This window comes from Folsomia candida, unplaced genomic scaffold (genome assembly GCF_002217175.1).
Source record: "Folsomia candida strain VU population unplaced genomic scaffold, ASM221717v1 Fcan01_Sc002, whole genome shotgun sequence".
NCBI classification, from domain to species: domain Eukaryota; kingdom Metazoa; phylum Arthropoda; class Collembola; order Entomobryomorpha; family Isotomidae; genus Folsomia; species Folsomia candida.
The window spans coordinates 7,137,304-7,152,525 of NW_019091194.1; the positions used below are offsets into that span (position 1 = coordinate 7,137,304).

The window sequence follows — 15,222 nt, forward strand, 5'->3', positions numbered from 1 at the left end:
TAAATTTTATGGGCTTTCTTACACCCTCCTTTCATCAGAGTAAGTATGTATTTCCACATATTTTCCTCACTCTTGATATCATATTTGGGAAAATGCATCGCAACTGAAACATAACACGGTTTGATCTCTCTCGCTCTTTCATTCGTCTAATCCCAGACCAAAAAATAATCTGCAGATAACCATCTTACCAAAGTTAGTACCCAGTGTACTGGACTAAAACCAAAACATCAACGTCCATCCCCAAAATTCCCAAAAGAATTAATTTTGCCTCTCAAAATCCCTCTTATGTAATCTTATCACATCTCGCTACCCAACAGGGCAAGGAGCTTGGGGTGTATTTTGTTTCATTTTTCATTACCTCCATTTCATCATTATTAATAAATCAGATAAGAAGAGATTCATCAGTGGAGCTTATCCGTAATGCGATACACTTCTCATATATAAGATCACGATATTTTAAGAACAGCTTATCATATCGTATACAAACAAATATGAGTAAATGCGCATGTGGTTCATACACCGTGATCCGGACTTACCATGGAATCGAGGGTAGATGTACATTTTGAAATTGGAGATTAAATAGATGCAATCGAACCAGAAAGGATCAAATTGGTTGTGAAAGGTTTCAACTTGCCTAAATGCGATGTAGGTATATCTGTCTACATATGTACAGATGCATATCATGCAGTTGTCCATTTCGTCCTTTATCCAGTGAAAAGTACTGGACCAAGCAAATCTAAAGTGGATTATCATGTCCGTATGTAGACAAATCTCAGCTCCATCCACTTCATGAAGAAACACAAAATTGCATTGTACATTCCATCTACAGTTTTCAAGTTCAACTTCCAATAAATCCAGCTTCCCCAGTCAAGAAAAATTCAAAGTATTCCAATAATGTACGCACAACAGAAATATGTAAGAATTGAAACAATCAATGTCGAGATGTAAAAAATGACAAGTTTCAATACGATGCAGAATGGTGGTAGAAATCAATTCCAGTATTATTCATAAAAAATATGTGCAATAGCGGCTACATTCCATTGCTGCCAGTTTCTACTGACATCTTCGCGCTTTTATTAGCCGTTTAGGCCACTCCAGTTCCTTTCCTGTTCCTTTATTAATGGTCTAGCAACTGTCACTCTCTGGGAATTTAAGAAAAGTTGAATAAAACAAAATATTCCAAAAAGTGTATGTGAAGTAGAATGAAATAACATAGCACACACCCACACAGTTCCTTAAATACGATCGCATCCCCTTCCTTTCCTATTCTCATTTTTCGACTGGCTCCCTTTTCTCTTTCTTCTCCCTCTTCATCCTCATGGACAATAAAAGAGCAAGGTCTTTTAGTCAAAGATTTCCCTTATTTAACAAAGGAGTGAAAAGTTTGTTCAACAGACTTTTGCCAGTTCATCAGTCAAAATTGTCAAAGTGAGACTACTAGTGGCAGCAGGGGAACAACTTTTCTCTGTACAAATAACAAGGAAACTACTCTGCAAGAAATTGTCCATTTGGTGATTGGACTTGTCGTCTTTTTCAAGAATTTTAAGAAATATACAATTGAAGTCCTTGTACTTTTTACTCTTATCGCAAAAATCTTGCAACAAAACATTCCTTAAAAGTGAAAGTCTTTTAGGATCTAGTTAAAATGTGTTTTTAACAAAACTAATTATCTAAATTATCTGTAAATTGGATCTCGACTATAACCCGCTTGTATATAAGTTAAAAATAGTGTCTTCAAGAATGTTGCAAATGTCACGGATAAAATCCTCGATTAATTGGACGAATTTGCAAGTCTGTGAAAGCAAATTGAAGTCGCTTTCAAGATACCTTAATTTGCATTGCATTCACTCCCAACTGTACTACTTTTTACAAAATCTGCACTTTAAAAGTTTATTCCTTTTAATATAAAGAATGCTGTTTTCCATGCACTGACTAAAGCATGGTGCTGTCCATGCAAATAAGATGACGAGATGTGCACAAGTTTATGTCTTAGCATTTTTTATTAAAAACAAAATCGAATCATACATATGTCTGCTGCTCTTCCGTCTTTATTTTACCTTATCCAATATTCAACACCTTTTTGACTGTTGAATACACCTCAAAGTCAACCGCCTACTTTGTGCAATGTTGTCCTATTGAGAAAACTGTAAATCCCACAAAATCTGGGATTTTCTCCTTTTCTCATCCAAGTTAAAAGTCTGCTTGGCTTTCTTCCTTTCTTCTGCAGGAGTTGAGCCCCGTTTCAAAAAGAGATCCATCATTTTATGGTAAATGGAGTTAGACTTGGACGAGCGTATAAATAACGGAGTGATGTGAAGGCAGATCACTACTAACATCATTGGATTGAGGGGAAAGCACAAATCTCTGGCACAAGGATTCTTGACTTTGAGTCTTTTGACTTTTAAATTCGACCGAGTTTGAAACATTATATTCAGCTGCAGTATTTATGATACAAAATCTTGCTCCAGGTAAATGAGCAAGGTTATTTTACAAATTATGTTTTTTGGACTACCTTCTGCAAACGAATCTACTCGAAACATGCTACATATTTTAACCGAAGTTGTTATTACAGGTGTGTCGGGGCAGGTGGCATGGTTTCCCAAGCAAGGAATCTTTGACTAGATTTAAAAGTGACATAGTTGACACCCTTAAGTACCTCCATTCTTAGTACACCACTAAGAACTTGTCCTTCTGATCCTTTGGTTTAAGAGGAAGCTCGTTAGCAAAAAGTGGATCACTTTAATCGTTGGGTGGAGTCGGAAAATCGTGACAACGGTTCTAGCTTTATATACATATAACAGTCCTATTTCGCTTTTAAACCTCCTTGCTCGAGAAATCAGGGTAAGCAAATATTTAAAAAACGTATAAATGAAATTAAACGATTTTTTAAATAATATTTACGTACACATAATGTAAAGTAAATTTTTACGGAATTCAAGAACCCACTCTCCTACGTAAGAATCTGATCCAATTTTTATTCTCATCCTTTGATACATTTTCGTAACAGAAACAAGGATTGCTTAATTGGTTTATCTTGTTTTTCACTTTAGTTTTTACGATCTAGTAGCACTTTAATTTTAATTCAGCTTTACGTGTAAGTTGAATTCCTTGTTTCTACACAACCGAAAGTGAATGGTGGCGTCATACTCACTTTCAGCCTTTGTACCAAAGGTTAAGCAAATTACTTCTTAAGCTCGAGTGAAATTAAAGACTTGATTTTACTACCAGCCAAGTGCCAAATCCCAAACCTATGCAGTAAAGATGGTGGTGGTGAGATTAATGATTTTATTAAGTCATTTTAAGATGGAAATTTCTTGCAGACATCCAAACTACCTCGTTTCATTGCCCAGGAGGATAACCTTTTTTACGTCTATTTTATGGTGGGTGTTGGTGAGCAGAGTAGAAGACAGCTATTAATGGGATTCAGATTGCCATTTAGATACCAAAAGACTGCTTTATTCCCATGATGATAGCTTAGCCAAAATACCGCGATGTCACTGGTTCAGTCAGTGCTACTGGTGTTTCCCAACAAGTTTTTCCCTCCTTCGAAATAAAAATTCGAATTTGGCAGGGTTTGAAAGCGAGTTACAATTACAATTGTTGACAAACCCTGTACAACAACTTTTCCAGTTGTCATCTGTAGTCGCGTATAAAGGCATATGCTAAACATTAAATAGCTTTTTTAAAATAATTTTGTAAACTATTTATCTGGTGTGCATTAAATTAAACTAAATTTAAAATAAGCTGATTTAAACATCTTTCAGAAATACATTCATAGTTCACTTATTCTTCAGTTAATTTTTAAGAAACTCATGCACCCGAGGACCATGGCAGATCAAAAAACTTTGTCCAACTTCTGTCTCGGTTTTAGTTAAGTATATTCTTTCATTGTCATACTGTTTACTTTCATAAGAAACGGTTATTTTTCAAACTTGATGCAATGGGGAATTACGAGAATACGAGAACTAAAATTTATATTAAAAACTTTTCTGCTTCTAAACTTCAAAACAAATTCAAGAATAAATACGACGAATGTACGTAGGACAGAAATGATAAGCTTATTACAGTACAGACTTCAGACTTGGACAAGTTATTAAACTTGATAAAATAAACTGTTTAAAAATTTATAATCTGTTACAACGGGGAATTAAAATCTTTCTCGTAAGCAGCTCATTTTTTCCTGCAGCCGGATTTCTTTCTTTCCACTTCCCATTTTTTTGCACACAATGTCGCAGCCTGAAGGAAACAAAGAAAATAAATCTGGGGAAGAAAGAACCCATGCCAACCGGGACTTTTTCTCTGCTTCGTCTCTGTTAAACGAATGGTTTTGTATTCTGGTTAGGTTTCCTGAGAAAATTGCACATTCGTCTTGAATCCTGGGTTACCTAGCGTTGGCTGCTGCTACGTATTCCCAAGCAGATAATATGCTCACGAGAGTAGAAGGAGAAGAAGACCAGGAAAAAAAGAGAAAGCGAATCGGTTAAAGAAGACAAGAAAGAGAACAATACAAACCAACAAGAGAAAAAGATACAGACGGCTTGGGGGAATTTGGAGAAAGTTACACAAAACATGAAATACGAATGTTGAATTTGATAAATTTCTTATAATTTTTAAGTTTACGTAGTGGACAGGCAACTCGGTCAATTTTATAATAAAAGTTAATTATGAATTACGAACAACCATTATTTTTCGCCACGGAACATAAACTACTAAATACCAAACATGTTCATGGTTCCAAGAAAAAGAACAAATTTGTCACCGGGGCCAAAACCTTGAATGAGATTTGTGTCGTTTCTTGCCTGCGTACGTAGGACGGTGGTTATAATATGTACGCACTGCAGATACGTATGTGCAAGTTAAAAAAGAGAGCGAGTTGACCATGTCGGAAATAAATTGAAGATTTCTCCTCCAGACCGTGGCTAGAGCTGAGACATAGACATTGAGACTGAAGTACATTGTTTGTCCTTCTTCCTGGCGGTCATAGTTGTTGGTCGGTCGGTAGTGGACTGGACAATGTACCAGATTGGATTGGACAAGTCAACAATTTACTTTTATGTTCTGGAATGAATGTACTTTACTCTTTCTTGGCAAGGCTACATAACAAGCTCCTCCACTTCCTCAAGTAAAACCAACAAGACAAATTCGAAATTCAGATTTGGGAAGAATGACTGAAATCTCCGACTTGGGGTTTGGCAGAATGGCATAGAAATTGTGGATCTTTGAAATTAGTTTATCGGTTTAATTGTCTTGCAAAATTAAAACTAGGAGAATGTAGTTATTTATGTCTTGGCTTAGATATCTGTCCATAATTAAACAGAAAAAAACGAGCCTGTTTAATCTTGATATACATACAGACGAAATCCTAAAGTTCACTGTTGATCAATTGTGCGGCTTCTGTCATGTTTATCCAGGTCAGTTCTTAAGGTATGTATGCAATTCACTATTCAGACTTCAGTTAAGAGGTTTACATAATTTTTCATGGCATTCAACCAACAAGTCCATTTCGTAAACGAGACACCAGAACCAAACTGCATCGCCATTCTCTCAACAAAAGAGAATAAAGCAAATAATCTTTGACACGTGTCCTTTCCCAGGGCGATTTGCATAAAAAGCTTCACACTTTTTCTTATCCATTCTTCGATTCTGGGAGAGAAATGGCATGCAATATGGGGAAAAGAGATAATCGCAAAAAATCACATTTTCTCACACATCTGTGGTCTCTTCACCTTCATATTTTCCACAGCAGGATTAGATTTGGTTTCGGGTCGGTTTCGCAGAAAGAGATAAAATAGTGTTTTTTGGTTTCATATCCTGTCTCTTCCTTTCTGCGGTTTACTCGGTTTGTGGAGAGGACGGACGGCAAAGGTTGGAAAAGGATTGATGGAGAAAGTCAATGTTGCAACGAGAAAATGAAAATGTGCTGATATCTCAACAGGAGAGTATTTTGCTCCAGGTTGTGTAGTGGAATCAAGTGGAATGCTCAACTGTTCAAGATGAAATATATACGCACGTATTCATACAAAAACACTTCTACACCTTTCCTCCTCAAAGGCCCGTCAGGTTGACTTATTTTTATACATACGGGATAAAACTCTACACACACAGTTTACCAAACCAAATGTTTTACACTTTTTGCTAAGGAAGATTGCTAGGGACCTGGCGTTTGAATTGCTGAACTCTTCCTGTCTTATCCAGTTATCCTTGGTTTTTTTTGTAATACTGCATTCACGTATAATCACGATATGCATCAACGCTTAGGATAAGGCCCAAGCCAATGTATTATTCTCTTTATTTAACTTTGTCCACTTTTCTCGTCGTTCCCCCAAATACATCCTCATGCCTCATAATGAAGACGAAGTGGTGAGATACCTTTTAGCATGACTTGCCCACAAAAAAGTATCCAATTTCATTACATTCCATTTCAGAATCTTCTTGGTCAAACAAACAAACATTTCATGTAGAAAGAACGATAGATAGCATTTCACTCAACACATTTTAGCCCGATCTCAGTCCGTCTTCAAACCATTGGTGAAAGTGGACCGGGCATGTGATGTCTAAGAGGAAACGTGACTATTGTATTGATAGATGTTACTGACTGAAATCAATACCCTTTGCTTGCCTACATACGTACGGATGGTACATATATCCATCAGAATATGCTCATTTCACACAAGATGGTAGACTTTTAAAGATTTTTTTCTTCATTTCCCCAGAACCCTGCTGCACCACATCTGCAGCAACAATTCGACTTTCTCCATTCGACTCATGATGATATTATGGAATGAGTTTTAGTTGAAGTGTTAAGTAGCCAAAAGCCAAGGCAGACACTAACAGATCCACCACCAGCTGTCTCCTTCAATCCCCAATTCGATCTTCAGAGTTGAAGTAAAGTGGAGTTGAAGCAGCGTAACTAGAAGAGAGTGATGTTTGGTAGAAATTCCTCCTCACAAAGAAGATGCTACACACATATGCCAACCGATATCAATGAGATATCTCTTGTGCAAGTGTTAATCTAATGATTATAGTTGTTTCAACTCAGCAGCCTGACTTTCACCATTTGGATTCATCATTAGTTGCACTCTGTCTAATGGTCCAAATATCTAAATGGTGCTTAAATAAGTTTTTGACCTTCAGCAAAAAGTTAGTAACGGTTTGTTGTCCAACTCTTGTACACAGAAATTAGAAACAGGGCCCACAATTGCATAATCTAATGTATAAGTACCTACATAAAACCATTTCTGCCTGAAGTTGCTATGTACATATCTACTTTCATCCAAAGCGGATCTTAAAATGAAATGTTTCCTGTATACCATCATTTGTTGCCAAATAAGTAAATAATTTAATTCCTGATCTAACCTGGATTACATTTTCAGAAAAAATAAGTACGAGATTACAATTCTACTAAATACGACATTGCCCATTCATAAAGATAAGTTTGTCTATGCTTCATTTCACCTCGATCGCAATTATGATATTTATTATACGAACATATTCTGATAATCGTTTGACGAGCTGCATTCATAATGCTGAAAATCATAAGCATTCGCTCATTTGTAGCGGGAGCACGTGCCTATTCTGCTTTCTGAGGGAAGCCGCATCACCAACCTCGAAACCACACCAAGTGATCCCAACTAAACCAATTCCCTCGGGGGGTATGTGGCACAGCGGCGAACAAACTCCCCTGTTTTCGCCCCAAAACAAAACAAAACGGAATAAAACAAAAGGCTTCTGTCTGCGTATTTCACAATACTGAGTGAGTGGACTCCATTTAAACATTATGCATCTGGTGAAAGCGAGTATTCGACAGTTTTTTAGCACTTCAGGTAATTTTGGGGCATCGTAAGAAAAATGGAAGTATACATTGCATGCAGCTGCATTGGCGTTATTGCCCTCATCTCATCTCATGATCACCGAAATGTTTATCTTCTGAAAGAAAGAAAACAGCTCCCGGGTAATAACGCTTTTAGGAAAGAGTTTAAACTGGGATAAATGTCCTGTTTACATTTACTTAAATGCCGCATCTTGAGAGAAGCGAATGCAACCAGGAAGGTTTATCCCTCGTCTTTCATTGCATCCCAGATAAAATGTATGACTGTTTATCCTTATCCCAACACATAAGAAGCAGCACTGTTACTCGCGTTATACGGTGTTAAGTGCAAAACTAAAGTTTATGTTAATAGTCAAAACAAAAAGAAAGTCAATACTGAATGGATGATGATGGTTTGGTGCAAATGGGGTTTTGTGGTGAGAGCTGTCTATTTTTATTGGGATTTTTAGCCGAGATAAAATCCCTCAAATGCGACTCTATTTCGGATCGCATATAATAAAATGAGCTCAGGACGTATTTCTTGGATTTCGTAACATTGTACAAGATGCTTTGCATGCGATGGAGAGAAACCTCAGGAGTTTTGCTTTTAAGGTGGCTCATAATTGTGTTGTGACACTCTGTATCTTCTAAAAGGCTTTCAATGACTTGCATTATACACAGTCCAATAAAGTTGACTAAGAGATGAGATGAAAGTATGATGTTGTTGGCTTTAACTAAATAATATAAATTTGTCTCCGGATCGATAATTTATAAAGAGGTTGTGGAACAGGCTGTAATTTAATCATTTTAAAAATTATCGTCTTTGATTGTTTTATTTGCTCATCGAAACTTTGACTTATCTGTGTTTCCAGAAACTTTAACAAAACTTTCTGCGTACCTGAAATACATAAAAACTAGTTTTTGCATTAGTAACATGGTACTTAAAAATGTGAGCATAAAATTTATACTTAAATCTATGCATGTATATGTACATCGTCGTTTCATAATTTACATAAATAACGGTTTTTCAATATGATTTACACCTATTGTTATATTATATACTAGATACGTAGATATTTGCTATTATGGTAGAATTGATTTCCGATACATTCTTGTCTCCCTCTTTGTTTGCAAATATATTATTAAGCAGAGTAAGCAGTTGATGCCGTCGTTGTTCGACTGTCATCATTCCTCTTGGTGAAGTGACTTTATCAGATTCAGCGTCAATAAAATATTTAAGCTCTTGGAATGGCATAATTGTCCAGCTGTAATTGCGTTGTTTGGTATATTTTCCTTAATTCTACATTCCCTTGGTTGATGAAAATTGTTATGTTCGTTAGTTATTTACTGTGAATAAAGGTAGCATCATATTCTGGATAGCATTCAGAGATATTTATGTACATAATTCTGCACATTACAAGTTATTCCGATCAACAGGAATCATCAACAAGCTTTCTCAGACCAAAAATAAATGAATTGTGCGTCATTCGACTTATCGAACTATTATGGCCTTAATTAGTTTATAAATTATTTTGAAATCTTGTCGATACAAAGCCATTGACCATCAACTAGAGACGAGATAATTGCTTCAACCAAAACTGAAATGCTCATGAAATTACGATTAGTAATTTATCTTTCTCTCAAACTCCAAGCATTTAATTTCAATCTTGATTATGAAATTTCCAAGCTCGCCAAAGTGTAATCAGAGAAAATAACACGAACTTGGTTCTAAGTACATATGTACCTACATACTTGCATAATTGTCATTATTACTACTCTTCGACAGGAGCCTCTGCACAGACTGCGGGTAATGAGCAATTCCATAACATGGCAATTATACAACAGTTTCTTTGCAATTAAATTACAAAGTCATGCTTCCGCTTGTCAAAGTCCACTTGAAATGCTGCTATTTCAAGTAGAGAATGGGCTTCTATTATGCACTTGCATACTTTTTGCTCTTATTATTCCACGACAGAAATTCCTTCACATTGCATTACACACTGTGTAGTGGCCACTTGTGCTCCTCACCCTTCCACATATTTCGTCAGTGTTGGTTCATCTTCTTGAGGGGCAGAAGGCATGAATATGTGATGAGATGTGAGTGAGGAGGAGCGGGAGAAAGTGGGAGAAAGTGCATACTCCACCAGCACTTTGCTCCAACAGGACATGGATAATGATGTAGATAGCGAGTGGTTGTGGTTGGTGCGTGGATGCAGGAGAAATGTTACGTAATTTAATGGCAAAACCCCCGTTGCAATATGTTTAGATCGTATCAGGAGAAATGGAACCAAGAGAAAGTGCGTATAAAAGCAAAGTCCTTGGTAATCTTGCACCTTAAGCCCTTAAGGGTTCACTTCCCATAACTCTGTCCACTCGAATGGGATCACGAGATAGATAAGAGGGAGGCCAAGGCAACGTTCATTTTCCGGTTGGGTGAGTCTCCGTCTACATTTCGCACATTAATATCACCCGGGGTTTTGCACTGTAAGCTATGAGCATGAAGAAGAACGGACAAGTGCCAAATTATTATGGGGAAATCTCGAGGAAATGTTGGACATGGCCATAAAAAACGTAATAATAATGTGCTTTACTGTTAGTCTCGCCTGCTCACCAACTTTCTTCCTTGGAATTGACGAATCCTTTGTGGCATGCGAATATAGTCCGTATTAAAAAAGGCGAGAGAAAATTTGAGCACCATGGAATCGGTGACATTTATCCAAGGTCTCATCATGATATGTCGCACTCGACTACAACGAATTGAAAGCAATTTCAAAGAATTCAGACAGGAAAATTAAATATATTTTTCATAGAATATGAAAAAATTTTGAAAAATGTATCAATGAGGTGTGTACATATATATTTATATATAATTTAATACATCATTTCGGCCTTGAATTTACGTGAGTTTCTATGAATTTTATGTACCACGTATCATTTAATCCCGAAACTCTAAGGTTGAAAAACGAGACTCTCGTCGTCGTCATATTAGTAGGAGGAAGAAGAAAGGAGAGATAGAGCTAAGAAAGTGATACAAATTGGAAAATAACATTTTACGCAGAGATTTATGTCAGGGCAAGTGGTGTTTGGCTAATTAGAAAATGGAAATGGCACGGGAAACTTGCTAACAATGAAACGGAATACAAACATCTTTTCAAGTCTAACGCAAAATATTCAAGAAGCAGATGAAGCATGTTCAACGACTAATAATAATACCAAGAAGTACGACCAAGAAACAGTAGGAACGCTAAATTTTCACAAAACTTGTACCATACATTATCACAAGAATTCCGTTATTAAATTAAATCACAACACAAATTTCACAAGAAATTTATCGGCATCATAAAATGCTGGAAAATTTTGAGAACTTGGTGCGATGCTTACGTATGTATGTGTATATGCATTTATGGGTATGTACGTACACATGTATTTACGTGGGTACACAAGGTTTTTGGTAGGGGAGAAAGCTGGAGAAATAATAATTATTTGCTTTTCCGTCCTTTCTTTTCCCACTTGATCTGCACTACAAAGCAAACTTTAACCTCATCCTTCCATCTGCCTACCTAGCCTCAAATACTTTTCCCCTTCGTCTGGATCTGAATACATTCCGAATTTACTCATATCTATTTTAAAGATAACTAAAATTTTCAGAAAATATATATTGCAATTTTTGTTACAAACTGCAAACTTGGTTTATTTTTAATAGTTTCCCCATTAACCTCACACAATTCGACAGATGTGAAAATGACTCGTCGGTTACTTACGTGAACACTGTTCTTTGTAGAAAATTCTTTGTTGCGTTTGCGAGTCATTCTGACTGTGGGTTCCTCTGCTGCTCTTCGACAAAGACTTGCTTGCTTTGTGAACGAGGCAGAAGATCAATGTTTGAACATCATTAACCAAACTCCATCCACATTCACCAAAAACCCGGCCGACGGAGGGAAGAATCAACCAATGAAGCTAACAAACTCTCAAATACCGAAAGATTTCAAATCTTGAAATACTTGGAGTTCCATTCCCAGAATTCTTCCAATCCACGTTTCAATCAATCTTTTCTCCACCCGAGTTTAAAGAGCATGTTGCTCAACGAGAAATGTCCAAACAAATGGAGCAATGGATACAAAGTAAAAGTTGAAAGTTTTCCAGCAATTCCTCGTCCGTGGAAAGGGTGGAAGCATAAAGTTGAAGAATGGGCGAGTTGTAATTGGAGTGGAAGAATTTGCAGAGTTTTCCCTGTTTTATGCTCCATAAAGTAAAATATTCGACAGAATAAATCTAAAAATTGCGTGATGAGAGTTTAATCTTTTTAAATTTTGGAATATCCACATGCATACGTATGTACATATAATTCATCGCAAACTACAAGACGGGTTAACTCTTTATCACTAAATAATCACCTAACGAGATTTTTTAATTACACAAAATTAAAGCAGTGATTTTCACTACTCCAATAATACATCTACCTCATCCAAGTCAATTTAAACGTAAATAGAAAGACACAAAAGCGGCCGTATTACTTATTGCCTTACAACAAAGTCAATGGCAACTCTTGACTTGCAGAGTGAAAAGGGAATGGATGGAGTGGTGGTTCAATAGAGTAATGTTAATTGTGAGGAATTGCATCAGGATGGATGGACATTGTGAAAGCAAGTAGCGCCGTAATCTGCATGACTAATGCACCAATCCTACAATCACATCAGCACTGTCAAAATACAACCCAACTGAACATTTTTAGTTGGTTCATCTCAATAAAGCCAAAACAGGGAAAGGGCTGGACTCTAACCAATCCAATACTTTGGTGGGACTATTTCTTCCTTTGTGACTTTCTCCTCTGGACGTTATTCCAGGACGCTCCTACATCATCCCAGTGAAAATCTAATGACAGAAGGTCAGTCGAAAAGAGACGGCCAAACCTCCCTCACTTATTGTCCCCGCAAGATTAATTAATTCCTCTGAATATGAATGGAGGGGCGCTGAAAAGAGCGAATGCTTTCAACTACAACGCTATCTGACTATGAATGAGAAAATAATGCGGCATTATTATCACTCTCAGCCAGCCACTCAACACTATGAATCCGTCATCAATTATTATGAGCTACTTCTACTACGCATTGGAAACATTTGACAAATGTAAGTTACTCGGAAAATCTTTTACTTTGAATTACGCCAGAGAATCTAAACTTGATTAATTTTAAAATGCACTTAAATTTCTAAAGTACGTTCGACTTACTTTAAAGTCACGGGGTGAAGGAGCTTATTATTATTTTGGTGAGTGCTGAATAAGACAACACATTGGAAATTTCAATGCCACCTCATTTACTTTGTGTACAATTCCCCTTTCTTTTATGACCTTTGACTTGACAACTCGATTCTATCCGGAGTAGTGTCATTTATTCATTTTGTATGCATCCGTACGTATACGTGCATACCTATGTGCATATGTACATATATAGAAAGTATAGCCCCCTTTCCCTCAATATGAGTTCAAGCTTGATTTAAATTCCTATAAATTGTGGTGATTTACTTGGATCCAAACTCAAGCTGAAGGAGGGAATAATAAGAGAACGAAAAAAAGTTGAAAGTTCTTCTGGGTGGTGTAGCTCAGCTCAGCCATGGTGTTGGAAACATAAGTGAGTGAATGTCAGAATGGGATGGGGTTATATTTCATTCCCATTGTCACATTAAGGCGCAACGCGTACACACACACATCTACCCTTGGCTTCTTAACTTCTTAAATGCACAATATCGTCATAAGAACAGATGCAGCAAGAAAGTACAAGTGCATTTTCAACTTTTAAGAAAATCCAGTTTCTAAAAGTGAGAAGAACCCAATTTTATGGGGTGTATGGACGAGTGACCGTAAAGCCGTAAAAATGTAAGAATCGTTTATGTGTTCCAGAAACGAAGAGTGGATCTTATTGTTAGATTGGACCATGTGCTGGAGAGATGAAGCGATACAATTCAACTCGATTGACTTTTCTCTCCCAAACTTGTGACAAATGGACTCGAGGCAATAGAGTTCTATTCTCCAAACGAAAAGCAGGTAGGCAGGTAATTTACACCAACAAACTTCACAACTTGATGTAAGTATACGCAGTAGCCTGCATCCTGATTCACTATCATAACGAAATAAATGTCACAATAGAGTTAGTTACAACTTTGGTGTACAGTTGCACTGGATTTAGAAACGTCTTTAATAGATGAGCATGGAACATTCATATATTTACTTTGTAAGATGAATTGTGTATGCTAAGGAGTGGAAAAATATTTATACTAAATATCTAGTATTCTGTACATTTTCAAATCATTGTGTTTTACGGTACACGTCCAAATTATTGACTCTGTAAAGCTCTTTAGGGAATTGACACATACAAGAAAAGAACAACAGAGAGGTTGACATTGACTTTTGTACAATAATATGACTTCAACCCTTCACTACTGCCTTAAACTGAGATGCATCTTGTGCTTTTCTAGTTGAGGCTACTTGGCTTTACTTCTACTGGGAGTCATAAACCCAAATTGTACAATAGCTTGGCAACAAACGATTTTTTAAATGACTAGATGAATTTTTTGTTCACACTGCTCTGAGAAAATTGAGGCACCAGATTTCCGAGTATTTTAAAATTTTATAAAGTATTTTTCTGCAATGACTTGCAATGATAGTTTTTACAAATTTTGCTCTTGCTACACGCAGTGCTTCTCATATTTGTACAATTGCACTGCAGTATTTACAAGTATGCACCTTTTTTACAAAGGAAGGAATCACAATGTAAGAACACGACGAGTTCATTTTTTCTTTCTTTGTGGAATATCTGTCTGCCATGTGGGGTATAAAGTGAGAGAATGGTGCAATGTTTACGACCAAACGGGGACATAAACGTCTTTCGGATCATCAACCAACAACTCCCAATAAATACTTTGGAGGCAGAGACAAATAACAAAATTGAGCCAATTCTATTTCTTTCATCCAACATTTTTCTTTCGTTTTTTTTTCCTTCGGTTTCAGAAAACAAAACAACGTTCACATATTTTTAACCACTGCTTTATAATTTTGGCCACACATTATGCTCAGTTTTTGTAAAAAAAATAGTGCTCCAAATTTCTGAAAATTTGAATACTGCATCAAAAGAGCTGCTATGTATACGCATGTATCACTTGCACGGCGAAATTGTAAATTGTTCATGGCTGCTTGCTAAATAAGTCGAATTGTTGTGATCTTGGTTTATTCAGCTCCTTCATTTCCTTTATTATTTGTTAGATTGAAGTGGAAGCGGGCCTACCTCAAGTACTGTGCTCGAGAAACCAAATAAAATAGGAACAAAGACTTGGAGAGAGAAGTCCCAGCAGCTACAAAGTCCTGCCTTCCACTCACTCTCGTCGTCTCGTCGAGAGTTGATCTTGACTTTTATTAGTAGAGT

General features: G+C 36.7%; 1 protein-coding gene across 1 annotated transcript in view; it reads right to left on the bottom strand.

Moving 5' to 3' along the window:
- The window catches only part of LOC110843317 (roundabout homolog 2), a 70,646-nt gene that overhangs the window by 40,560 nt on the left and 14,864 nt on the right, over nt 1-15,222 (bottom strand). The gene's annotated exons all lie outside the window — the stretch shown is intronic.